Genomic DNA, 13,732 nt, shown 5'->3' with positions numbered 1-13,732 from the left:
GGATTTGGCTCAAATTTTGATATGTTTTCGCAAACCTAGTCCTTCAAATTTTGACTGGAGCGATTTACAAGATAATGATTGGTTCAAAAGTTATATTAACAAAATCAAGTATTATCAAGATTGTCATGAAAAGATCAACTGCACAATGCCTATGCTTAAAACAAATCTTTTCCCACAAACTGTTGGAGTTCGTCATTATTGGTGGAAACACTCTGTCACAAAATTCAAGTATCATTTTGCATAGAAATATTCAAATTATATACTGCCCAATTGCTACATCAACTCTGCGATGACATGAACATATGTTATGGCCATTTACTATCCTTTCTGTATTCATACGTTCATCAGAATAAAAGAATTTGAAAATCATATGTGTTGCTCATATTTTGAACTTGAACTGTACTTTTGACCTCAAACTGTTGAACCTTTGAATATGAAGTTGCTGCACTTTTGTACTCTGAATGAACCTGTACCTTCAAGCTTTGAACCTTGAACTTTGAAAGGTTCAACCGACAAGTTCAAGTTGAAAATAAATTTCACAAGACCAAAGCCAAGAATTCCACAAGGCTTGATTAAATAACACTCCTTATTTAATGGACATAGGAACAAGATGCTCGTGAAAAATGAGGAGGGTAACACTATCCTAATTGGTAAAACCCTAATTTCCCAAACATTACATTTTGGTGAACTTGACACTTCTTACATTGCACTCATTTTGATTTTTCAGATTTAATTTAGGTATCTTGCATTGGTCATAATAAAATTCACTAAATCTAATTGGTTTTCTATTTCACATGTGATTACATTGCTTCTTGGTTATATTTATCAAAATCATGTGTTGGATAATGGTTTCTTTCACTTTACGTTGCTTCTTTTTATTCTTAGCACTCTTGTGAATGTGATCATTAGAGTTTCCAGGATATTTCCTACTGGCAAATCATTTCTTAAAGCTTTTGTCCATATCGTATGTTGTTTTATGTCAATATTCTTAAGAAATTGCATAGTATATAGATCAAATAAAAGCTTTTGTAGACAATGATAATGATAGAGATGACATTGAAAAGGCTAACATTTGTACCTCTCCTAGGGTATCTCATGAGAGTGAGGAAAGAATCAATAATGCTATCAATGATCTCTTTATTGGAGACCAACATGACACCATCTTCTTCTCATACAAATACTCTAGTGTAAGGGGTACAAGATCAAAATGTTGGTATATTAATCTCTCTAGATCCTCCTTATTTTCCTAGAACTATCTTGATCATCAACATATTTATAGGCAAGATGATGTTATGCATTTTATTCATGACCTTTCTTTACATAGGACATTAAGCAAAGATGATACCTTAGATGATAAGGACCCTTCTTTCCAACCTACCAAAGAGGAAATGAATAATGGTGGTAGAAAGGAGAATTTCCCTACAAAGGATATCCCTTCTTCCTCTAATTATCCCTTTGACCCTTCTATGTGTCCTTACACTACAAATTTTGAATAAATTCACAATGAAAGCCCTTCTTCATAATTGAGAACATCTTATGAAGTGAGATATGATATGATTTCAAAACAAGGCTATAGAGGACAAGGACTTGGAAAAAATGAACAAGGAATAAAGATTCATGTAGACCCTCCCACGTAATTTACTAAATAAGGCTTTCAGATATCCTAATTCTCAAACATCTATAGAGGATGATTGTAAGGTTCAAATGCTTAAAGACTATTTTGCAAGACATAGAAACTATCGCCCATCAAAACATGCTTATACATCAAATAATCTTCCTCCTTTACCAATTCTTTTGCCTTAAGAGAAAAATCCTTCTCCTTCCACTAGCATACCCTATGCTACATATCAAGAGACAAGACCTAGCCATATTGACAATCAAGAAAAATTAGGTACAAGAATCTTTTGGAGATTGAAGTATGATAAGCATGCTATATTTACTTTCATAAAATATAAGAATAAGAATAAAGAAGGTAATGAATATTATCTTTTTCATCGTTTTTATTCTCATTCTCTTGGAAATTGTAAAGATTTAAAAAAAGGTGTTCAAGACCAATATGATCGAGCTCACATAGCTCTTACAACTGATCTTGCAATTTTTCTTGGTGAAGAGGTAGTGCCTTAACACTCCATTTCCCTTATCATATTTCTCCTTACCCTATGACATTAGTAGTTTAACTTTATTGGGGGCTATTTATCATGTGTGTTGATACATCTTTTATTACAATCCTATTTGGACAACAACATAATTCTTCCTTGTCTCCTTGCTTGTGGGACAAGGATAATATATTCAATTCTCTTTTTCGATGATTGCCTCTTCTTTTGAGTTGCATTTTTCATAACATGTTCTAGTTTCTTGCAATGAATTTTCCTTTATGCGAGTAAATGTGTGTTCCTTGCTTAGGACCTATTCTTTGCTTGAAGTGGTACATCTTTTATGTATAATGTATAATTAGAAAGAGTGTAACTCTTCTCTTTGTCCCTATGCTTGGGGGACATTGATTCTATCTTCCATCTCCTATCCTTTCTAAGGATCCACTTTTTCCATGATGACCTTGAACTGTAATTTTGAACTCAAATTGTTGAACCTTTGAATCTGAAGCTGCTGCTCTTTTGTACTCTGAATGAACCTGTACCTTCGAGCTTTGAACCTTGAACTTTGAAAGGTCCAACCGACAAGTTCAAGTTCAAACAAAATTTCACAAGAGCAAAGACAATAATTCCACAAGGCTTGATTAAATAACACTCCTTATTAAATCATAATTACACCATTGGATTTGGCTCACTTTTTGATATGTTTTCGCAAACTTAGTCCTTCAAATTTTGACCGGATCTATTTACAAGACAATGATTGGTTCGAAAGTTATGATTAACAGAATCGAGTACTATCAAGACTGTCATGAAAAGATCAATAGCACAATGCCTATGCTCCAAACAAATCTTTTCCAACAAACTGTTGGAGTTCATCATTATTGGTGGAAACACTCTGTCACAAAATTCGAGCATCTTTTTGCATAGAAATATTCAAATTATATACTGCTCAATTGCTACATCAACTCTACGATGACAAGAACATATGTTATGACCATTTACCGTCATTTCTATATTCATAGGCTCATTGGAACAAAAGAATTTGAAAATCATATGTGTTGCTTATATCTTGAACTTGAACTGTACTTTTGAACTCGAACTGTTGAACCTTTGAACCTGAACTTGAACTTGCTGCACTTTTGTACTCTGAATGAACCTATACCTTCGAGCTTTGAACCTTGAACTTTGAAAGGTTCAACCGACAAGTTCAAGTTCAAACAAAATTTCACAAGACCAAAGCCGAGAATTCCACAAGGCTTGATTAAATAACACTCCTTATTTAATGGACATGGGAACAAGATGCTCATGAAAAATGAGGAGGGTAACATCGGCTCTAACTAGGGACCAGGATTATAAAGGACTAGGAGAATCCGGAAAATCTCTAAGAGAGACCAGTGCCTAGCATCCATTGGGTAACAGAGTCAAGGAGAAACAAAGCACAAGGAGCTGCTTTCAGACGGGGGGAGAGGCAACAAGGAAAAACTAACAAGCCAAAACCCAAACTAAACCAAGGCTGAAAACTAAGACAAGCAACACCTAGATCACACAAAAAATTTATTTACAAAAGATCGGGCAAACAACCCATACCTCCAAGAATTCAACTTGTTGTTCATGTAAAGCCATCAACTGGTTGTGAGAAGTATTTGCTGGTGCAGAGAAGTGGCTGATATGTGAGTAGAATCATTCCCAATAAATAACTTGCAACCACTATAAAGAAGGATCCAATAACAACACATTGTAAAAGCTTCCTCAAAAACATATCAGGTCCAAAGAGCCACTCTGCATCATAGACTTCTGGTTGCAACATGTCAACACCATCTTGAGTGAGTTGATTCATAATAGAAATACCACAGTCTTCCATACGAATGTTACAAAAATAAGCCATGCCTTTGATGGGACAACCTTCTTCAAAAGTGCAAGAATGATCTGCGAGAAAGTCTTTATCTAAATCTGAATTTTGACTCTCTAGACATTCATTTTCCAAGAAATCATTATTAACATTAGCTTCAAAACAAAATGATTCCAACATGGGATTACTATCAAATAGCTCATCTTCACAATCAAATTTGAATACCTCTAATTTAGATCGCCTGTGTGATATCATAATAGTGAATGAGTTTCCCTTGGTTTGTATTTCAGTATTCTCAAAATTCTTCAATGTTTTGGGCTGCAACAATTCCTCAATATCTTGCATACAATCAAACTGAAAAGACTCATACCTTGTCTACATATCAATATGAGAGATACCCCCTACTTTTTCCCAATAAGATGTCTCGTGTTTATGCCGATCTGTTATGCTTCATCGTTCCTTGATCAAAATCATTAGCTGAAATTGCATTAGAAGTATCAAATGAAAAAGATTCAAATTCTGAAAAAGAGACATTTTCCAGAAAACTTCCATCTAATTGTTCATCATCGAATCATTGCTCCATGGAGGAAGCATCCAAGCAAGTCATTAAAGTTTATGATTGTGCAGTTTGATCACCCTCATCTTTAAATGAATTATCATTCTCAACATGCAAATGACAAATCCCTGCAATGCTAGGAGAGCTATTTTCAATCACAGGAGGTGCTTGGAAATGTCCATCATTAAAGATTGTTAAATTTTGAGAATAAGAGATAGGTAGTGCTGATTTTGCTTCTTTCATAACAAGTTTATTTTGTAGAGGCTCTTTTTTGGGATAAAACTTTTGATTATAAAGACAAATTTCAAATTGTGGCTCCCTCACATCACATTCGTCCATGCATTTCATTCCACTTAAAAACATATCATCATCTACCTCAATAGCCTCTTTTTGTGCATCTTTCAAATTTTGTATTTTCTTATGCTTCAACTGGAATTTAGTTTCAGTTTGCAATGCAACAATAAAAACACATAGCTGATTACTTTCAGTTGGTTGGCAAGCTTGGGGAATTTTACCAACACATCTATTAAATCTATCAATAAAACCTCTCATAGATTCATCCTTTTTCATCTGAATTTGAAAGAAATTCAATAGTAACTTATAAGTATCAACCACTGGCTGAAATCTTCCAAGGAATTTTACCTTTAAGTCATCCCAGCTAGTAATGCATCCATCTTGCAAATTCTGAAACCATTCAACAACATTTCCAACAAGGTTGTCAACAAACAATCTCACAAAGACATTCTCTTCTTACACTCCGAGAATCCCATAAGTAACCATGACTGATTTAATGTGATCCTCAGGATCTTGAGTCTTATCTCCACCAAACTTTGGAAAGCGTTCTTTTGATCCTTTAGGAAGGGATGAATATTGAGGCAAAGCAAAAGGTCCAATTTGAGTCCCCCATGGATGAGCTGCAACTAAAGCCATGATACACTAGAATGCTTTTACCAAAAGATTTTGCAAATTAATATACAGAGTCGCCAATCTCTTTAAACATAGAGATATTTAACATAACTGAGGAAATAAAGCACTGATCTTTCATTTCCTAACTCCCCAGCAAAGTCACCAAAAATCTGTTGGTTAAAATATTTGTCTTACCTTAATTTTATATTGATTGACTCATGTTGCCCTTATTTCTTGCAAAACAAATTGAACCAACAGTTGGGTAAATTTATAGAGAATTTACCCTCTACATAAGGGTGCAGCAACTCGTATAATATTCAATGAATTTTTTTAAAATTCTAACTTCACTTTTAACCAGAAAGTGAGTAAAGGCATTCACATTCATAAGTCAACACCACATGAATGCTATAAAGATCAAAACTATGTATGTAAACTCACAAGTTTACAACTAAATTAGCTTCACTTTTTAGAAAAACTTTCCCTTAACAGGGATCTGATCGAGTCTCTCTCGTGTCTCACATGACAAGGGGGATTAGAACATCCGTGCAAAATCAACAAAAGACCTACTCATTAAATTAATTCACAAACTTATAAAGTGAAATGACCAACGAAGCAACAAATGTTGCATAAATGAATATTTATCCCAATAGAGATTTTCTATTCACACTCAAATGCATAGATTTGAAAATACAATTTCTTTGTTTGCCATAATGGAGCGAGTATTAAGAAGATTATAAAAGCATCAAGAATCTATAATCTAAAGAATGTACAAGTTTACACACAAGCAAAATCTGCATTGCTTTATTTCTCAATACAATCTAGAGTACACAAACCCAAAACCCCTACAACAAACAAAATAATAACTCATGAAAATTGCTTCCCCTGTTATAGTCAGAAATTTGAAAATTTCTCCCTTTCTCTGTAGCACACCAACTCCTGGAAAAGAAGAACCCTTTTACCACCAAAAATCTCTTTTTTAAAGACCCCTTTTAGGTTTACATAACCGTTTGTTGAAAAGATCATTGATTAATCTCCTCTTTTTTTTAATCTTTCATTTCTCTCCTGATAACTCCCTCTTTTTGAAGATTTCCTTTCATTATAATGTTGCTTGTAAATATTTTTCCATAGTATTATAAATGCAACTTAATAATTAAAACATATATGAATAGCAAAGATGAAAGATAAAGTATAATCTGCCCTGTTTGAGCCCACTGTCACCTGTTCCAAATAATGTCTTTTGTCACAACCTGAGGATGTTATCATATATCGGGCATTAACTGTTGACAGTTAAAATGGGTCTCAGTACGAGAGCCATAAATCACGATTGCACCGTTGGATTTGGCTCAATTTTTTATTTTTTCACAAACCTAGTCCTTCAAATTTTGACTGGAGCAATTTACAAGATAATGATTGGTTCAAAAGTTATATTAACAAAATTGAGTACTATCAAGATTGTCATGAAAAGATCAACTGCACGATGCCTATGCTTCAAACAAATCTTTTCCCACAAACTGTTGGAGTTCATCATTATTAGAGGAAACACTCTATCACAAATTTCGAGAATCTTTTTGTATAGAAATCTTCAAATTATATATTGCCCAATTGCTACATTAACTCTGCGATGACATGAATATATGGTATGGTCATTTACTATCCTTTCTGTATTCATAGGTTCATCGAAATAAAAGAATTTGAAAATCATATGTGCTGCTCATATTTTAAACTTGAACTGTACTTCTGAACTCAAACTGTTGAACCTTTGAATCTGAAGCTGTTGCACTTTTGAACTTTGAATGAACATGTACCTTCGAGCTTTGAACCTTGAACTTTGAAAGGTTCAACCAACAAGTTCAAGTTCAAACAAAATTTCACAAGACCAAAGCCAAGAATTCCACAAGGCTTGATTAAATAACATTCCTTATTTAATGGACATAGGAACAAGATGCTCATGAAAAATGAGGAGGGTAACACTATCCTAATTGGTAAAACCCTTATTTCCCCAACATTACATTTTGATGAACTTGACACTTCTTACATTGCATTCATTTTGATTTTTCAGATTTGATTTAGGTATCTTGCATTGGTCATAATAAAATTCACTAAATCTAATTGGTTTTCTATTTCACATGTGATTACATTGCTTCTTGGTTATATTTATCAAAACCATGTATTGGATAATGGTTTCTTTCACTTTACGTTGCTTCTTTTTATTCTTAGCACTCTTGCGAATGGGATCATTAGAGATTCCAAGATATTTCCTACTGGCAAATCATTTCTCAAATCTTTTGTCCATATCGTATGTTGTTTTATGTCAATATTCTTAGGAAATTGCATAGTATATAGATCAAATGAAAGCTTTTGTAGACAATGATAATGATAGAGATGACATTGAAAAGGCTAACACTTGTACCTCTCCTAGGGTATCTCATGAGAGTGAGGAAAGAATCAATAATGCTATCAATGATCTCTTTATTGGAGACCAACATGACACCATCTTCTTCTCATACACATACTCTAGTGTAAGGGGTACAAGATCAAAACGTTGGTATATTAATCTCTCTAGATCCTCCTTATTTTCCTAGAACCTATCTTGATCATCAACATATTTATAGGCAAGATGATGTTATGCATTTTATTCATGATCTTTCTTTACTTAGGACATTAAGCAAAGATGATACTTTAGATGATAAGGACCCTTCTTTCCAACCTACCAAAGAGGAAATGAATAATGGTGGTAGAAAGCAGAATTTCCCTACAAAGGATATCCCTTCTTCCTCTAATTATCCCTTTGACCCTTCTATGTGTCCTTACACTACAAATTTTGAATAAATTCACAATGAAAGCCCTTCTTCATAATTGAGAACATCTTATGAAGTGAGATATGATATGATTTCAAAACAAGGCTATAGAGGACAAGGACTTGGAAAAAATGAAAAAGGAATCAAGATTCATGTAGACCCTCCCACGCAATTTACTAAATAAGGCTTTTAGATATCCTAATTCTCAAACATCTATGGAGGATGATTGTAAGGTTCAAATGCTTAAAGACTATTTTGCAAGACAGAAACTATCGGCCATCAAAACATGCTTATACATCAAATAATCTTCCTCCTTTACCAATTCTTTTGCCTTAAGAAAAAAATCCTTCTCCTTCCACTAGCATACCCTATGCTACATATCAAGAGACACGACCTAGCCATATTGACAATCAAGAAAAATTAGGTACAAGAATCTTTTGGAGATTGAAGTATGATAAGCATGCTATATTTACTTTCATAAAATATAATAATAAGAATAAAGAAGGTAATGAATATTATATTTTTCATCGTTTTTATTCTCATTCTCTTGGAAATTGTAAAGATTTAAAAAAAAGTGTTCAAGACCAATATGATTGAGCTCACATAGTTCTTACAGGTGATCTTGCAATTTTTCTTGGTGAAGAGGTAGTGCCTTAACACTCCATTTCCATTATTATATTTCTCCTTACCCCATGACATTAGTAGTTTAACTATGTTGGGGGCTATTTATCATGTGTGTTGATGCATCTTTGATTACAATCCTATTTGGACAACAACATAATTCTTCCTTGTCTCCTTGCTTGTGGGACAAGGATAATATATTCAATTCTCTCTTTTTCGAAGATTGCCTCTTCTTTTGAGTTGCATTTTTCATAACATGTTGTAGGTTCTTGCAATGAATTTTCCTTTATGCGAGTAAATGTGTTTTCCTTGCTTAGGACCTTTTCTTTGCTTGAAGTGGTACATCTTTTATGTATAATGTATCATTAGAAGGAGTATAACTCTTCTCTTTGTCCCTATGCTTGGGGGACATTGATTCTATCTTCCATCTCCTATCCTTTTTAAGGATCCACTTTTTTTTATGATGAGTGGTGTTTGCTCAAGACCTTGTGTGATGTTGTTTGTTTGCTAAAGGATTCTCTCTTTTGCAAGAGGTGTGTATCCTTGAGTACAACCTATTCTTCACTTGATGATGTTTGTCTATTATAAATGGACCCCTCGCTTAGGGTTAAAATTGTATTATCATTCATCAAAAATCCCTTTACCTAGCAATAGGAGGAAGGTGTGAATCCTTATTCTCCTTCATTTCTTTTGGTCAATGATGTTATTTTTGTTCAAAATCTCTTCTTGGAGGCAGCTGTCTTTGAGAAAATATCTCTTCCTCCTTTTCTTCCAAAGGATTCCCCTTTACACTAGTTGCAAGATATATCTTTTACAACTATCATTTCCTTGCTTATAACATTAATCCCTCTTTACCTTGGATTTATGTGCATTGTTGCCTAAAGGATAACTCCTTAGTGATCAAGGTGTGTACCCTTGTTTCTATCTTCCTTAAGACGTCAACATACCACAATGTCAACATCTTAAGGGGGGCATACATCACGCCCTCCTTGTACCATATTTTCGATTCAAATTATGGATTTCCTAGCATAATGCTTTGCTTGGTTGTCCTTTGTATGTCTTATACAAGTTTTTGCATGCTCAAAACTAGACCTAACTCTTAGACAAGATGCTTTATTACTAAAACTAGACGCAATTGTTTTGTATGTCTTATATGGGGGTGTACATGCTCGGACCATACCTAACTCTTAGACGAGATGTTTTCATTCCCAAAATCAAATATATTATTTTTCAATTGCATGTATTATATAGGTGGTTGCATGATTGAAACTAGACCTAAAGTCTTAGATGAGATGTTTAACTCTTAAAACCAAGTGACGACGTATGTAATAGGATGAGCTGACTAGCATAACACAACTTGCTAAACCTTTCAACTCTTCCTTTTTCAAATTCTTTAAGGTAGGTTGACTAGCATAACACAACTTTCTAGACTATTCAACACTCCTTGTGCAAAATTTTTGAGATGAGTAGAAATAGGATAACACAACTTGCTAGAATTTTCAAACTTTCCTTCTCTACACGAGTCATACAACATAGCACAACTTGTTGCGTCATGAGAATTCATGTTCTCACGGATCACCTAACATAATGTAACTTGCTAGCCTATGCCATCCATTTTCTCTCCTTCCTCCTCCCCATGAGCTCATAGCTTTGCTTCTTGTTGGATCATGGTTCATCACTCAATGCATGCTCTTGATCTTTTCATGTGACCGCTTGTGTTCTTGTAATAACATTCCTAGAATAAGATTAGTGGCAGCAACATTTGGACTATCGAGGTCTCTTCAACTAGTTGACTTGGAGATTTTAGTATTAACCCCTTTATCGTGTATCTTTTGTCTTTGTTTGGCTTTTTTGTCTTTGTATTGTTTTGTGTGTCCTTGCATGTGATTGCATGAGTAAAGATCATAATATTGGGGGCTTAGTTCCTTGAAATTAGTGTTGTCTTATCTCTTTGTGATCTCACTCCTAGTTTGTCCTCTCTCTCTTCCCCATCTTTCTACTTTACTGTGAGTGTTTGCATAGGCTCATACTCTCGTTAAAGTGGGGGCTAAATATAGCATTATGAATTGTAACCTTGTATAATTCGCACCTCATATTTGTGATCCTACTTTAGCATGTCCTATATTCATTCCCCCTAGGTTTGTTTTGGCCCCTTTTTACTTTAAATTTGATGTCACTTGATTGCACATTGAGTGGACCCCATTCCAGGGCTATGCCTCCCTATTTGCTAGTCTGTTTGTCCTATTTTTGGAGGACAAGGGTGCCCCATCTCCCTAGTCCTCCTTATATAGGACCCATTTCAAATATGGGTAGACATTCCCCCTCTCCAATGAATTTTGGTCCCTGTGGCTACACTAGATTGTTGGAGGTCGGCCTAATAAGTAATTTACCTAGGGAACCCTTTATAAAGACATCATATTAATCTATGTTAGATCTAAGTCTCCATCCACAATATACCATAGCATTCGTGCATTCGACATCAAACATTCTCAAGCATAAAAGATAACATTTCATCCCACCATATCCTTCAAGCATCATGGAGCAAAGTCACATCAATCTTCATGCAAGTATGTGTGTTTGATTAAGTCATTCATGTTCATGTGTTTGTCATGTTATTGCATTCAACATTTATGATCACATCTAAAGAGCATTGCATCATCAATCTTCCATCAACCATTGTAGATTTGAGGCATATCTTCCAGCATTTACATTTCCTATTTCAATTCAATTCAAGGTTAATCCCTAAACAAGTGTTTGACCCAAGGCAAATCCCTATCCACAACCCTTTTCGCTCTTTCTATGTGTAGGAAATTGATTCAGGTGTTGTGATTGAAGATTATGATATAATAGTCAATGACAAACAGGTTTAGTTTTTATAGGCACAAAAAGCATAGGACCAAGTAGCCCCACCGCCGTAGTCCTGAGAATTTTTTTTGATCTTCTGACAATGGATCCTACGCATCTCCCTGATTTGGAAAACATCTTGCTTGCCTACTTGAAAGTTGCAAGACTAGGTTACCCTATCCTCTTGGTCCCAACAATTCGGCTCAGATTTTCAACTACAGGTTCTAATCTACTATCCCTTCTTAGATCTCTATCTTTGGCTCAATTTTAAGTCTGTATCATTCTATTATCACTATCTTGGTTTAGCTCTCTATTGTTTTTCTCTAGATCCCAATTTACAATTCAAATCCATTTTCAACTCTCTAAAAGGGCAAACAATAAACAAGTAAATCCAATCATCATCTCAACCCTTTTCCTTGACTGAATTGTGGCTAGATCTATTGGGTTTACACCCTCTTTTAAATGTAAGGTTGATCTTGTGAAATTGGTTGTCTTTCTATCCTAATTGGTGAAACCCTAATTTCCCCAAGATTATAGGAACATATATATTTATATCACTATTAAAAGCACCTTGAGTATGCAAGTTACACAGTCATGTGATAAAAATTATTTTAATATGTTGAATTTATGTGCCATGCTCTCAAAAATTCCCATTGTGTACAACTATTGTGTACTAGAGGTTATTTTAAAAATAATATCTTATTGTTAAAATTATTTATGCACACCTAATGATATCATGTTCCTCATAATAACATGTATTTCCTACATGAAACACTCATTTTGAAAAATGTGTAATGTACATGTAACTATAATGATATAAAAAAAACTAAACACCCTTAGCATTTCTTTGTTAAGTTTCCCAACTCTCACAAACAAATAATAATATTTTTTGTATTTAACAACATTAAGCTAGATTAGGGTTAAGCATGAGTGAACGACTCACTCTAAAAAACTAGAGGGATTGAGTAGAGCAAAGGAGGAAGGCTAGTTGGAGAATGAAGCTTGGGCATGGATCAGGCAAAATCTAGGGGTTGAGGAGATCATATCCCTTCCTTTGTAATGAGGTTGAATGCCATTTTGCTGGGCAACAAACAAGATAACTAACATACTACATGCATCAATCGACATTATAGATTGGATGGATTCCTATGGAAAGACATAAATGGGCAATGAAAGGAAGTTTCAAATATAAGTTTACAAGAGATTGAATAATTTGGAAATGCCTAATTGATAAAGCCATCATCATTCTAGGTAAATTTGACCCAATTTGTAGTGATTCATCTAAATGATTGTACCTTTTTCACAAAATGGTCTAGGCACTGGAATTCAATAAAACGAATCTCAATTGGTGGTCAGATATATGGGTGGAAGCTATGAAGGTGAGATATTTACCTAATGACTATTGCTTGGTAGAATGTAAATTGAAGAAATTGAAGAATACTCTTATGAAGAATAGATTGTTGATGATGGATGGTTTGTTATTTTATGGTGCCAATGACTTGGAACCCAATTTTAATCATTTAATGCATGTAATAAAAAAGATCCCAATGTGGTTTAAACTTTTCAACTTTCCTTTGGAATATCAAAACAAACAATTTCTCAAGGTGATTAGGGATGAGCTTGGCTACTTCATTCGTATGGATGATAACATGGAGAATGGAGAGTATGGTATTTGTGCAAGGATTTGTGTGGAGGTTGATCCAAATGATTCTTGATGGGATGAGTTTGCGTTAATAAAAAAATTGGATGGTGAAAGTAGAGGATCAAAATAAACTCCTCTCCCTTGAAGTGTGGAGGATGCAACATAGTAGGGCATTCCAAAAAATATAGTGTTAGGACTTTTGTCAATGATAAAAATGAAAGATCGTAGTTTGTTGGGGATGCATGTGATGTGGGGGAACTAATGAAAGGTAATAACCGAAGCTAGAAATAAATTGTTGGGAAGAGAATTAGATTCCAGGAGTTGGAGGCCTCAAATACATTGCCCTTGCAGATGAAAGCTATAATGTCCACTTTTATCTGACCTACAAATATAATTAAATAAATAAAATTATGTTTTAGTTATTTA

This window comes from Cryptomeria japonica, chromosome 5 (assembly GCF_030272615.1).
Source record: "Cryptomeria japonica chromosome 5, Sugi_1.0, whole genome shotgun sequence".
NCBI classification, from domain to species: Eukaryota; Viridiplantae; Streptophyta; class Pinopsida; order Cupressales; family Cupressaceae; genus Cryptomeria; species Cryptomeria japonica.
This window is presented reverse-complemented; position numbering follows the sequence as displayed.